This window comes from Canis lupus, chromosome 22 (assembly GCF_003254725.2).
Source record: "Canis lupus dingo isolate Sandy chromosome 22, ASM325472v2, whole genome shotgun sequence".
NCBI lineage: Eukaryota > Metazoa > Chordata > Mammalia > Carnivora > Canidae > Canis > Canis lupus.
In genome coordinates, this window is record NC_064264.1 from 8,461,695 (window position 1) to 8,476,813 (window position 15,119).

Sequence of the window (15,119 nt, forward strand, 5' to 3'; positions counted from 1 at the left end):
AAGAATGTTCACTAAAACAAAAAAAAAAAACTAAAAATAATCTAGAAGTCCATCAATTCAAACAAATCATACTACATTTGTAGGACTGATTATTACCAGCTGCTGGAAAGTTAGATCAATACACACTGATGTGACAACATGACCATAATATATTAAGGTAAAGAGCAAGTTGCAGAACAGTGTAAACAGTAGGTGCTACTTGTCATTAAAAAATAATTAACATACACATGCAACTCTGTGTGTATATATGCACCTATCTAGGATGTAATGGATATAGACTAAACTCATGACAGTCATCATTCATGACAACTGGGACTTTTTTAATGTTACGAAATGTCATATAACTATAATATGGGAAGATGATATGTTAAGTAAAAGACAAGTTTGCACGTGTTCACAGTATCTCATTTTTTGCGTAAAATCTGTATGACTGCACAGATATATATGCAATGTGAAAAAGAACATCTACTAAATGGGTATAAACGTGTTCACCTGGGTAGATACAATTATGTGTTTTCTTTTTCTGGATGTGCATAAGTTCTTTCATAATCAGAAAACAGGTATTTCCAAGTCTTTCCTCCTCTCCTCCGGCCTAAGAAATTTTAAAGTTGACATCTATTTCCTGACCTTTTTACAGCGTGAGTTACCTAGCTAAGGAGTCTCTGAAACACCTTCTTTGTCTCTGTCCTATCTTGACTCTCTTCCTATAGCACTGGTTCTCAAACTTCAGTGCACATGTGGATCAGCTTATTTCTAACACCCGCCCTCACCCCTGAAGATCAAGACTCAGATCTACATGGACCCTGAAATCTGTATCTTTAACGAGTACCCTCTGTAACTTCTAATTGAGAAACAGTTCTCCATCTCTCTGGTCACTACACTAGTCTCCTTCCCTAAATTTTTTCACCACTTGTTTCTCAAATGCTAACATTTCTAATCTCCATCCTTGTCCTTTATGGTACTCATTCTATCTAGTTTTCCAAGGATATTTAACCTCTACCTTTGGTTTTAACTATGCAAATAACTCCCTAATGTCTTATCTCCAGTTCAGCTCCTGCACCTGAGTTTCAGTCCCTTGTTTCAATTTTTTAGACTCTTCTGACTAAATATCCCAGTTACTCCAATATTGGTATGTCAAAATTTGAATAAAACTTTCTAAACAATCTTTTTCTGTATTCCATTAGTAAGAGCCAGTAAACCAAATGAGCCAGCAGGCCAAAGTGGAAACTTCCCTCAATCCCTACACAGTACTACATCTAATCAATCACCAAATCCTGACCTGGCTCCCTTCTAAACTTCCCGCCAGTCTACTCTCTCACCAGCTGAACTACTCCCTCTTTAGGCATCGGTTCAAGGACCTTCCTGCTTGAGGAAGATCTGGCTTATCTCATCTGCCCCTCTTTGCCCAAAAAGTAGCCACCTCCTTTATGTTCCCAAAGTGATTTGTCCTTTACTCCTCTGGTGCCACTATTTGCATGCTTCCTTCCTTTTGTGAATTCCTCGAGGATAAAAATGTTTTACTATATCTGTATTCTAACATGAAAGGTATTCAAACATCTGCTGGGTTAATAAATAAAAAGTCTTTAAAAAGGAAAGTATACCTTTAAATGTTTGTATGGGTACTTCTACACTTTATGAAAGTATTAAAGTACCCAATAATTTCTAATTTTATAATATTTGGTAATATATTTATAATAAATGCTCCAAAAACGTGTTGGCCAAGTTCCGAATGGCCAAGTGTTAAAAATTAATGTTTTGTTAAATATAAATACAACAAAGCAGGGCAGAACGTATGAAACCTGAGTTTTAAGACATTAGACAACAGGTAACCCAGGCCTATGACCGCTGAAAGAAGGGAAACACAAGTTGCCTGCTATCTCTAGGTCACAGCATGGAGAGAAGAAAGCTAAGCAGTCTCGCAGTCTCACCAACTTGCAGAGACAGAGATGAGAGTCTGGGAAGGCCAAGGTGGCTAGAATTTGCAGGGTAGTGCACTGGAGAGAGAGCTCACAAAGAATGAAAGCATCAGAGTTGCAGATGGGTTCTTTTAGGGTCCTTGGTCAACTACTGATCTGTGCCGAGTATCAGAGGTAGGGGAAAGAACTACCTACTAAAGAGCAGCAGGCCAAACAATATCTCCAGTCAGGCAGGGTAGATATGTCAGGCAATGGATGGCCTCCTGAGAAGAAAATTATCTCAGTTGGGGAACTAAGTCAGCGCCAGACCAGAGGCTGACCTGTAGTCACCCTAATAAAGCTTAAAAGCAAGCCTCAAAACAATCCAACAGATTCCAAATAACCTGTGAACCCCAACTAAATCCAACAACTCTTAAAAAAAAATCAAGCAAGCAACAGCATAAAACTCAATGGCTAGCACACAGTCAAAAATTACCAGTGGAAGAGAAAAATGTGACCTATAACTGGGAAGAAAAAAGTCATTAAGTACAGATCCAGAAATGACAAAGATGATATAATGAACATAAAAGATATTAAAATTATATTACAAATATGTTCCATATACTCAAGAAAGGGGAGGAAAACATGGTCACAAGGAGAGAAACAGAAAATTTAAGAGATCCAAACCAAACTTCTAGAGATAAAAACAAGTCTAAAATAAAAAGCATACTGGGTACGATCAACAGCTGATTAGAGAACTGCAAGGGAACGTGAATTTAAAGACATAGCAATAGAAGCTCCAAAATGAAGCACAGAAAGCAGAAATCCACACACAAAGCAGCATAAGTGATTTACTGTAAATAGTCACCTGAATCCCCAAGAATGTGGGGGACAGGATCAGTATAGGAAGACAAAATGGAAAAAAAAAACGGAAGACAAAATGGCTCAAAATTTCCCAAAGTTGATGAAAACCATAAACTGAGAGATGCAAGGGAAATCAACAAACCTTAAGAAAAATAAACAAAAAGAAAATCACACCAAGGCACATCATAATCCAGTTTCTGAAAACTGGTGATAGAAAAATCTGAAAAGCAATGAGAGAAAAGTATATATTACATATAGGGGAACAAAGAAAGACGGCAGACTTTTTGTCAGAAACTATGCTGAGCCATAAATATGACAACTGAGCAACATCTAAAAAAAAATGTTAACAGTCAGTTGAAGGTTCAGCTCTTGATTTCAGCTCAGGTCATGATCTCAGGATCCTAGGATTGAGTCCCACATTGGGCTCTGTGCTCAGCAGGGAATGTGCTTTAGAATCTCTCTTTCCATCTTCCGCTGCCCCTCCCTATGCTCACATACATGTTCTGTCTCAAATAAACAAGTACATCTTTTAAAAAAAAAATTGTCAACTGACATATCCATACCCAATATAAGTATCTTCCAAAAATTAAAGCAGAATAAGTTTATTTGAAGGGAAAAAACATTGTGAGAATTCATCACCAGCCAACCATTACTAGAATAACAGGCAAAAGAAAAACAATACCAGATGGAAGTTTCATCTAGACAAGGAATTTAGAATGCCTGAAAGGGTGAATATGAGGGTAATATAAAAGATATTTTATAGAGATACTTTCTCCTTGTTTAATCTTTTTAAAAAATAACTTTTTAAGCTAAAAGTAATAACAATGTAATGGGGTTTACAACAGACACAAGTAAAATGCATGACAAAATAAAATACACAATGTGGTGGGCTAGAGTTAAAAAAAATACTGCTTGTACAGTATACAAAAAATGATACTGATAAGTTTTAGTTATCTTGAAAACCTTGGAGCAACCATTAAAAACAAAACAGAATACCTAATAGGCAAACTGTAGCATAAAGGTGAGGCTATCTCCCCTTTTTGCAAAATCAGGAAGCTACGGCTATCTTCCCAACTGCTATAAGAATGCAATTATATAACATATGCAAAAACAGTATGTGATACAGCCAGAACTGATATAGTAGGAATTCAAACATTTGCTTCTTCCTTAAGAACAGACTTGCTGTTTGACTTATAAAATCTAAAAATACCACAGCTATCAGTGATTATCTATTTGTTAAGATCCTGGCTTCTCTAGTTTCCTGTATATCAATATAAACATACCTTTAAAAAAAAGAAAAAAACTTAAAATCTTCAGGCTGTGCTTCCAAAGTGAATATGGGGCTTAGAAGTTTCTTAATCTTCTACATAACCCTCATCTACCTAAGTTAGATATAACCGATACATAACCCTAAGATTATTTTAACAAAAAATAAGTTCAAAATTTTAGCCCAAGAAACATTTCTATCAGTGACATCTATGTTGCCATGACTCAAAGAATATATTGCTGAAAATACATTTAAGTAGCTCTTTCACATAGTAATAAGGCTGTACTCTAACCTGCCAGCAGCAGGAATGAGTAAATAGATTTCCTTGCCAATGGCCCAGTGCTTTGTACATATGAGGCATCCCAACAGCCTGGGCAAAACCTATTAACTGACAGGATATATTTAGGGCATAAAGAAAAAAAGAGAGCATGAAAGATAATTTTAAGGTTTCAAGCTTGGGGAGCTGGAAGGAAAGTGGAGCCTTTGCCAGTTATAGGGTAACTGGAAGATAGTGTTTTATGTCAATATAATATCTAAAAGGGATCTAAAATATATACATTTAGTTGGAGATAGCCTGACTACAGACATCATTCTAGGCATCATCTATATATACAGAACTTGAGAGCTGATCCTACAGACTAGGAAAGAACCAAAGATCAAGAAATAATCTACGGGGACAACCATGATTAAGGGTTGCCAGGCAGGTAAACAAAGAACCACAAATAAGGGGCAGTTGCAAAAGCAGGTGAAGTAGAGATTTAGAAGAATTTAGCGTCACTGGAGTCAAGAAATAGTTTTAAGTCTGGAGTGGTCAGCGTTCAACTCCTAAACTCCTGAAGGAAGAAACTATATTCTTTCACCTAAGAAGGCTGCACAAGTCCGTATCACAGTAGGCGGTCAGGAGCAATGATATGACATCCTTACCCTGTGCCAGCCAGTCAGGCACTGCTTGACTGCTATTAAACAGAATTCACATTTCTCACAACACAGTGTTGTTTTCATACCCATCTCACATAAAGAGACTGAGGCACAAAACGCTTATATAATTTGCCTTAACTTACAAACCTACAAGACTCGGTCCTGAAGGAGACCATTACTGAGAACAAGTTCAATGCAGTCCTAGGGGGGAAACTCCAACTGCAGGATGTTAAAGTACACCAGAGGTATCCATCGTCTCCTCCCTGTCCATCCCCTCTTTATTAGAAACCTACAGTACACCCAGTTTTAAAAAGTACAAGCTGAGATACACCTAAGTCTCCACACACACACCCCCACTCCTTTTCCTATTCCCATCTTCCTTGTCCTCAGCCAAACGGACCAGGAGTAGATAGTTGGCCCACAGGACTATCTTCCAGAAATTCAGAATTAAAATATAGAGACACCTGTTGAGGACCATGCTGCAAAAGCAGAGCGACCTGGCACCACGGCAAACCCAAGCTAGAGGGAAGCAGAAACCAAGAGCTTTAAAGAGAGCCAACTTAAAAGAAGTTAGAACACATATAACAGAGTCCAGAGTGGCAGAGACAAGACCATGTGTTCCCAGAGAAAAACTCAAAAGTAACTAATTGCCTAGAGATTTTCTAGTTCCCAGGATGCTGAGTTGGACTTCATGCAAGGGACTTCAGAGGCAGTCCTCCAACTGTTATGACAAATGCCTTTTTAAACTAAGTTCATTCAAATGGGTTTTTGACTCTCGCAGCCAAATAATCAAGCCATTAAAAGGGGCCAAAGGAAAAACACTGAATAAGCAGCTACTATATGCTTCAAAATATCTATGAGGTATCTGGACTCTCACCACCGGGGATGAGGAAATGGAGGCTCGTTTATATTAATAGATCTGCATGACTCCAAAGCCCAAACTCTATATTTTGCTTCATTTCCATTCAAGTTACATCCAATCTATTCCAGACCACCAGGCCATTTATCTTTTTTTTTTTCACGAAAAAAATCTCAGATTAATCCAAAAATGTTAACGTTTCTCCTTTTAACCTGTTGAGTCTCTATACACTTCAAACGCTTTCTCTAGTATTTAACAATAAAATGAACTTTTATATGCAAAGACGAGTAGAATAAAGACCTTCGGATCTTCTGGTCTGTTTCAAAACTGGTAATAGTATTTTTTCTTTCCTTTGCCTACTTTACCAGTTGACACATCCTCATGTCAAGCTCAAACTAAGTGTGGATCTCTTCCTGGCCTGTCCCATCCTCCGTCCAAGTGGGTGACTTTATTATTAAAATGCAGACCACCTGACAGAAAGAGAACAAATTCAGTTTGCCTAAAATATTATCCTACCCTAAACGACTTATTTTTTGAGAGTTTATTTTTAAGTAATTTCTACACCCAATGTGGGACTCCAATTTACAATCCCAAAATCAAGAGTCACATGCTCTGAAGACCGAGCCAGCCAGGTGCCCCACTTCAGTTACTTTTCAAAGGCAAGACAAATCAACAAATATCCACATGCTAAAAGCTTGAAACCCTTACCAAAAGGTTATAAAGACTAGCACAGAATTCGATTTTTCTGTCCTTGAAAATCAGTCTGCCACGATGGAATGGGAGGGAGCTTTGTAAAATCCAGACCTGTCTCTTTTGCCCATTCTCAAAAAAGACATTTCTTAAGTTTTTCATATTTTCCTTAAGTATTTAAAAGAATCCACTGCCTATTTATAAGCGGAAATTTCCCTATTTCCAGACAGTATGTTCCTGGAATTAAAAATAAAAATAAAAATAAAAATAAAAAAATAATAGTAATAAATGTACTATCTTTCTTCTAGCCCCTACAGATAAAGGAGGATTTCTTTGGCTTCTAGATTTATCCCAGGAATTTAGAAGCTGAAGAAGCTCCCTTACTGTGGTGCAGGGTATTTAGCAAGTTCCCCATCACTAGCCTAGGAGTCTATCTCTAGGACCTTAGTTAGCAACAGTGCAATTACATGGTTACATTTATTAATCACTGGTCACCAGTTTAGCCTGGGAACCCATTTGTTCTGACTGCCTTACGTTCTTTGATCTCTCATAAAGTGCCCTGTTACTCACAGCCACAGCTAACAGCGAAATCCATTCTCAACCCTGGGGTTGCTTTGCCAGAAGGAACATAAGAAAGTAAGAAAATCCGTGGTACTACTTGCAAAAAAAAAAAAAAAAGGTGACCAGACGTTTAACAAGATTCATTACTAATGCACTATTTTAACTCGACACTGATCGTGCTGGGAACCGTGCTGCCAACTGCTGCTCTCAAGTCCTAAACGAGACCTTAAAACCATCTTTGCATTCCTGAGTACCTTAGAATTCTTGAGTCCTCTCTATCTTCTGAGTATTTTGCAGGAATCTGATACTCAGATACTGAGTGTCAGAATCAGTATCAACCAGTGTCACTGTAACATCACCTCTAACAAGCGGTGGGAAGCAGCTTACGTGTTTTGCAAGGGGCTGGGTAACTGCGAAGCTGAAGAGAGATCCAGAATGCTTAACCCTGGTTTGCACTTAAGACCATTAGGTAATGCGTGTCAGCTCTATTTCTCAGCCTGAAATTTCCTTAACACCCTTAATTCCAAAACCGGCTCCGGCTGAATCAGGTTTGAGAACAGAGAGAGGGAGAGCACGAATTCACGAGCGCGCTCTGCGCACACCCCTGGTAGTGGTTTAGATCCTCCCCCTGCCGTTGCCATCTTACCAACGCTTTTAACACTTTGGGGTCACCCCCGCCTATGTGTGTGCAAAGCAGAGTAGGCAGGCGCCTGGAATAATAAAAAGTACGCCCAATCCATTCGCGACACGGAATGGCGAGGGCATCTAAACCGTTAACGACGAGCAGCCTCGGAGGACATCTGACAGCACGATGCAAACCATCCAGGCTCCGGGGAGCTGCTTGGCGCCTTCCGTTTCTGTCCCGCGATCTGGGCTGCGCCAGGTTCCAGGGCTCTGGGGTCCTGACACTGAAGGATGCTGCTCGGGGACAAAGTGCAACGTCCTCCACCTCCCCCTCCCCCTCCTCCTCCTCCTCCTCCACCTCCTCCTCCTCCTGCAAACGCTCCCGTGCGCACCCCACGGACACTGAGCTCCCGCACCGGAGCCCCGGCTCCGAGGACCACCCCGGGGATGCACACCGAGCTCGTCATTCGGCGGGGGGAGGGGAGGCTGCACCCGGGCCGCCCCAGTCCGGACCCCGGGGGACCCGTCTCGAGGCCAAGGACACCCCCTCCCCCCCCCCCGACCCAGCGCCGCGGGCTTCCTCTCGCCGCCCAGCTCCTCCCGCCCTCCTCCCACCGCCGTGCGGCGGCGCAGCTCCGGGCAGCCCCGAAATCCGAGCGGGGGCTGCGGGCCGGGCCGCCCCTTGCACCGCGCCCCCCCCACCCCGCCCCCGGGGCCAAGCGCGGCTCACGCTGCGGGAGGCTCCGCACCCGCCTCACCTGGGGCCGCAGCGGCCGCAGCTCCCACGCATGTCACCGGCCCGCAACCACCAGCCTAGCGCGAGCCGCCGAGCGGCCGGGCGCCCCCCTCCCGCCCCGGCCCCCGGCCCTCCCCCCTCCCCGCCCCGCGGCCCGCCCCGCCCCCGCCCCCGCCCTCGCCCTGCCCACCCCCGGCTTCCGCCGCCGCAGTTCCAAGCCCGCACCACCACCTAGTCCCCACGCCTCCCACTCACTCTCGCGAGAGGCCGCGGCGCCTCTCGCGAGAGAACAACTCGGTGGCCGAGCCCGCGCAAAAGTGGGTGGGCTTTTTAAAAAAAAAAAACCTTCCCACGTGCTCTGGGGCCGCTCGCCGGCGGGGGCGGGGCGTGCGTCACGTGACGCCCAGGCGGCCTCCCTATTGGCCAGACTCCGCCCGGCCGTGGGAGCTTTAAACTCCAGGCTGACCTACGAACCTGCGGCGAACGTCATGCGCGCTTCCTGATCCGTTACCTTGGAAACGGCTTAACCCTTTCCTCCGGCAAGATGCTCAGGCGCTGGCCGGCCGCGCAGGTTTGGTCTCGGGCCCTTCCCGCGTTCCTTGCCCGCCCCCCCCACCGCGCCTTGGGCTCACCGCCGTGGGGTCAGCGGGGCTGGGCCCGCCGGGCCGTCTTCGGGGAGCGGGGGCTCTTCCCAGAGCGCAGCCCCGGCACCTCTGGCGGCCTAAGCGGGGCTCATCCTCTCGGCGTGGCTCCGCCCCTTCTCCCCGGCATCGCGGGGGGGGGGGGGGGGGAGGACCACTCAGCGCTGCAGGCCGTCGGCCCTCCCCGAACCTCAGCGAGGAGCATCGCGGGCTCTCCGGGCCCTAGTGCTCACCCTTCCCGACGTCCGCGGTGTCGGACTCGGGAAGTCAAGCGTGGGTCCCCGCGGGGCCCCCGAGCCGCGCACGATCACCTAACTGTTATTTGCGTTTAGGACCGGGAAGGCCTAGTCCGGGCGAGTTGCACAGCCTCCTCGGCGGACCTCTCATCCAGGCGGGAAGTCCCCGGAGGATGCGGAAGACGTTTGGAACTTGGCATCCTCGTGATGAGGAGTCCTAACCCCTGTTTGGGAGATGGGGGGTCAAAGGGTGCAACCCTCGTGCATCCCATTTCTGCATTGGGCGGGCTGCTGCAGATGTCAGGCACGGCTCCAGGCCGTGGATTGAGCAGCGATGGGGGCAGAGGAGTCTGGGTGCTTACGGGGGAGGAAGGGGAGAAGGACAACAAATGTTGGGGGGCGTCAAGCTCAATGCAAGGAAAATCACAACAGTCGATGCTGCGATGGTGATGGTGATGATTGGGCGGCTGCTGGAGGGGCGGGCCTTTGGAGGACACGCGGAAGCCGTGGTTTGCTTCAACCGCCAGGCTGACGTCGGATGGAAGAGCGTTCCAGGCAAAGTGAAGAGCGAATTCAAAGGCCTTGCATTGGGTTTGATGGGGGGGGGGGGGGGGAATAGGAGAAAGTAAGAAGAAATAAGCTTGGAGAAGTAAGCAAACATAGGCCGCATCCTGTAAGGCTTTGTAAGCTGAGGAAGGAATTGTTGAGGATTTAAATGCAACAGAGAGCGATGGAGAATTCTTTTTTTTTTTCTTTTAAGATTTTATTTATTTATTCATGAGACACAGGCAGAGGGAGAAGCAGGCTCCATGCAGGGAACCCGACGTGGGACTCGATCCAGGAACTCCAGGACCAGGCCCTAGAATTCTAAAGAGGGGAGGGGGCACCTATGCTCTACCCTTTTTGTCTCTAAAAGTCTTCCCTGCAGAGAATGGAATTTTTTTTTTTTTTTTAAGGAGGTCACAGAGGAAGCAAGGAGATTGAGACTAGTAGTCCCAACACGGACACAATCCTGAAAGGCCTAATTTTCCAATGACCTTGACATTCCTTTTCTTAGAATCCATTAGGTCAGAGCCATGGTGCCCGGCTGCTGTCTTTTGTTAAAAGCATCTGGATGCATCTTCAGTTACTGCTGTTTAATAAGAGAAATGAGTGGAAACTTTTTTGTTACTTGGGAAAATGAATGTCCCAAAAGGAAAGTCATTATTGATTGATTGATTGATTGATTTTTCTCTATGGACACCACACAGATAACTACCTCTTCTATCTATTCCTAAAGTCAGTTCTATGAAAAAAAAAACAACAACAACATAAAGTCATGTTCGGTGCAGATATTTATTTCCTAATTATAAGATGTGAAAAGATAGAGGTTGAAGGTTTAGGATATGAAAATGTTTCACTAAAAGAATCAGAAATCAGGAGACTGTATTGCCACCGGAAGATCTCTCATTAACTGGTAAAGTGACCAAATCAAGGTTCCTTATCATTCCTGAGTGTCAGCTTCCTTCATACATAAAACAAGACAATTTAACTAGCTTACACACAGAGTGGTTAAGCCTGAATTACACTTTGGCATGCACGCATCAGTAAGACGGAAGCTGGAAAGGGAAATGAAATTTTTGTAAAATCTAAGAGTCAGCAGCGCAAGCCAAATGAAATTGGATGCCCCTACTCTTGCGTGTGTGTGCACGCACACACACACACACACACACACACACACACCCCCCAGCTGAGGAACTATGAAACTGGTTCATACAGATACCAGGAATGCTTCCCTAAGAAACCTTGGCCTTCTCAGAGTGTGAAAACGGAAGCATTGCCACCTGTTCAACTTCATATTCCCTGTAGCTATTTTGAACCCACGTAGTATTTAATAATGGTTCACATGTTCCTGATCAAGATTTAAGAAATAGAAAATCTTTAAAAGATCCGAGGCGACATTTTAAAGTTAAGCTAACACTTTAATGTTAATGAAAATAAGATTTCAAATAAGCACTACTTTTTAAAGGGGAAAAATGCTAAAAAGAGAAAAGGCATTATTTTAGCAAATTAAGACTATTCTTTTAAAATGCTGAAAAAAATGGAGCGCTCTCTTTTGCGTGCTGTTTGCAGTCCTCGTAATGATTAACTGAAACAGCTGCTTGGTACTTCTAATGTAGTTGAACAATGGACTCCACTCCACCACTCTTACATATATTAATAGAGCCATAAATCCTCCCAACTCACCCTAGCAAGACAGACCTTGGTCTCTTTTGCTAGCTACAATTATTTGGAGTACAATGAATGTGAAGTGAGAAAAAATTGAAGATCAAGATCCATTTCTGTGGATGTCCCTAGTTCCTGGATTCTTTTTAAAAGTATTTTCTGTCTTAACAGCTTTATTTATTTATTTATTTATTTATTTATTTATTTTTAAATTAGTTTTTTATATTTTTTTTAATTTTTATTTATTTATGATAGTCACAGAGAGAGAAAGAGAGAGAGGCAGAGACATAGGCAGAGGGAGAAGCAGGCTCCATGCACCGGGAGCCCGACGTGGGATTCGATCCCGGGTCTCCAGGATCGCGACCTGGGCCAAAGGCAGGCGCCAAACCGCTGCGCCACCCAGAGATCCCAACAGCTTTATTTAAATATAATCCACATACCATACAATTCACCTGTTTTAAAGTGTACAGTTAAATCTGTTTTGGTATATTCCCGGAGGTGCAATCATCACCAAGATTTAGTTTTAGGACAGTTTTGCCCCCCCCCCAAAAGAAACTCCACCCATTAGCAGTCAGTCCCCCACCTCATCCCCAGCCCTAAGCAACCACTAATCTACTTTATGTCTCTACATTTGCCTATTCTGGGTATTTCATATACATGGAATTATACAATATGTGGTCGTTGGTGTCTCCATTCACTTATAATGTTTTCAAGGGTCATCCTTTGAAACCCTTGTGTTTCAAGGGTTTGTACAAACCCATCCTTTGTGTTGTAGCTTCTGTCAGCATTTCATTTCTTTTTATTGCCAAATGATGATTCCACTGTATAGACATAGCACAGTTTATTTCTCATTTTATCACTTAGTAGACATGTGGATTGTTTCCACTTTCTGGCTCTTATGAAAATAATGCTTTGAGCATTTGTGGCCAGGTTTTGTGTAGATGTTGATCATTCTCTTTCAATACTCAATAAAATTTATCCTGTTTACAAAGTCCATATTTCCTTGCCTAGCACAGTTACTTTGCTCCTACCTTTGCCCTTCTTGCCTGCTGTTTGAAGTAAGTGCTCTTCTCCCCACAGGGCTGGCACTTCTACTGAGGCAGCTCACTCCTCTGCTTAAAAAGCCTACAGTTGCTTCATATGATTCCACCCATGATCTACCTTACTCTCTTCTGCTATTATTTCTCCCTCTCAGAAAGTCTTTCTTACAGTTCCTTAAAGTAGGGCCAGATCCTCCACGCTTTGGAGACTTCCCACACACTTTGCAGACTTCCTTCAGCATCAGGTGTTTTTTCTCTATCTGCCCCCTTAGCCTCTGAATGCCCATGAATCCTTCAGCATTCAGCTGTACTCTCATTTCCTTAAGAACCCTTGTCCTAAAAAAAAAAAAAAAAAAAAAAAGAACCCTTGTCCTACCTCCCCAGATGAGGTAAGCTCCTCCCTATCTGGACTCTTATTTTTTTTTCCCCAATGCATTTAGCAACATATGATTTTTATTTGATTATTTGCTCTTTCTCCTCTAATAGACGTAGAATGTATAAGTAGGAACCACATCTGTTATTAATTACATATGCCTGGCACATAGTGTTATTAGTTACTCAATACCTATTAATTGGAAGGAAGGGGAGTAGGAAGGAAGGAAGACAGGAAAAAAAAGACGAGGGAATGGGGGAAGGAAGGTATCGTCACAGCTTATTCTGTGTTCTATTTTTCTCTCCCTTGTAGTGTTGAAATAAATTTCTAGGCCCAAGATGAAACTGCTCCTGCACAAGGTGCCACCTCAGCAAACCAAAACTTAAATAACTCTCCTGTCTGTGTAAATGTTCCACTAGATCAAAACTGCAGTATGTCGGGTCAGCCAGTCCCCCGAAACCAAGCCAACTCGGGGCTCTATACTTATTTCTTTGTTCTTTCTCCCTCCAAACAAAGTTGACTATGTGGCCCCAGCCAATCAGATATTTTCTATTTTTCTTTTCCTTGTTCTTTTTTTCTTTATTCTATAAAAGCCTCCTGATTGCTGCCCCACTTTGCAATTCTCCAAAGGAGACTTTCCACTTCATGAAATACAAAATAAAGTTCATTTGTATCCCCTAAATTGTTTAATCATTTTTTTAACACTAGGAATCTTCAGTAAAGCCTTGATAAGCGTTATAAACCAAAACTGCCCTGTGGTAAGGGGAATTAATGGAAGGCCCATTCTATGCCTGAGAGGGTGTAGGAGGGGACACAAGTATCCCCTGTCTGTCCTCCCTATAGAAAGGGGTGTGGAGAGGGGAAGACCAGTGGTGTACTAAGGAGCCAAGGCAGCAGTGTGATAAGTCAGAGAACACAAGCTCTAGGTGCACCTAAAATTGAACTGAGGAATGTCTCACATGTCCCCAGGGAACATTTTAGTGAGCTAATTTCCAGGAATCAAGTTGGTAGTCTCCTCTGATGTAATTTTGCAATTTAATGGAAATGTTAACTTTCATTTGTTTACATAGTCTAATAGAGCCAAGACATTTAGGTTATATGCACATGAAAGAATTATAAGCCAAGCAAGTTGGAATGATTTGTTCTAGATCACAAAGGGGCACTAAATACCATAGCTCAGACTAAATTTAGCTGATCGCCTGGTTCTACCTATCAATGGAACTAAGCATACTACACAAAGCTAGCCTCTCAACTTAATCCCCCTAATGACCTTTCGACTACAAAGGCAGGCATCATCTTTCCCCAGGAGCTTTACCCTAGCAATCTCTGACAGCCAGAAGCAGATTCCATGTCGCTTCCTGTTTGAAAACTTGAGTCTCCCTTTGGCCCACTTGCTGAATTCCTGTTTCCTGCCTGAGTGATGGCCCCAGCTGGCAGTTCTTGTAAGAGACGGGAGTCCTTTTTTTCACATTGCTCAGTTTTGGGATTTTGTTTTTTTGATGATAAATTACACACTCCTTATGTAGAACACCGGAAAATACAGGAAAAGGTAATGGAGCAGGTCACCTCCTGGTGGATGCTTTACATTCATTATTTAATAAGTCAATGTAAAACATTCTGGAAGTGGAAAAGTGGGGTGCATTATAATTTCATTAGCCATTTAAACAGGTAAAAGTGCTCTTTTAATTTAGAAGATAAAGTATCTCATCATGCCTTTGTCTTAAAAGTACGTATATTATACCACAGTCTGATATACTTCCTAACTTACATACTTTACCAAATTCTGTTGTAGTGAATCTCTTGAAGGACAGAAACACATCTCAACCATTGTAACATGATACCAAGTCATGGCTTCATAAATTGTAGGCTTTCATTAAATGCTCAATGACTTCCAAACTCATGACTGTAATTATTAACAAATAGTACAGATGATAATTCAGAAGTGCCACTCCAAATTAAAGGCTTCTGAATTAGCAAAATAAATTTGAGGGCTATTATATATCATACTCAAATACAATGAGTCTTCTGATTTTTTAAAAAAGATTTGATTATATTTATCACACAGAGAGCCTGTGCACAAGCAGGGGGAGTGGCAGGCAGAGGGAGAAGCAGACTCCTCGATGAACAGAGAGCCCCACATGGGGCTCTATCCCAGGACCCCGGGACCATGACCTGAGCCAGAGGCAGATGCTGAACTGACTAAGCTACCC

General features: G+C 43.2%; 1 protein-coding gene and 1 long non-coding RNA gene across 6 annotated transcripts in view; one reads left to right on the forward strand and one right to left on the reverse strand.

Annotated features, from left to right (window-relative positions):
* Positions 1-9,183, reverse strand: part of AKAP11 (A-kinase anchoring protein 11) — a 49,023-nt gene extending 39,840 nt beyond the window's left edge. The window contains exon 1 of one of the 5 annotated variants that reach the window (XM_049099196.1): positions 9,047-9,183. The gene's annotated coding sequence lies outside the window, so the exon portion shown is untranslated. Of the gene's footprint in view, positions 1-7,700; positions 7,973-8,436; positions 8,559-8,925; positions 8,948-9,046 lie in introns of those variants that run through there. The other 4 variants (XM_049099199.1, XM_049099198.1, XM_025478180.3 and 1 more) reach the window with 4 other exon arrangements.
* Positions 8,858-12,908, forward strand: LOC112678719 (uncharacterized). Its single transcript, XR_007404809.1, has 2 exons — positions 8,858-8,985; positions 9,388-12,908. It is a non-coding gene; the product is annotated as an uncharacterized LOC112678719 (long non-coding RNA).
* Positions 12,909-15,119: the final 2,211 nt, after the last annotated feature.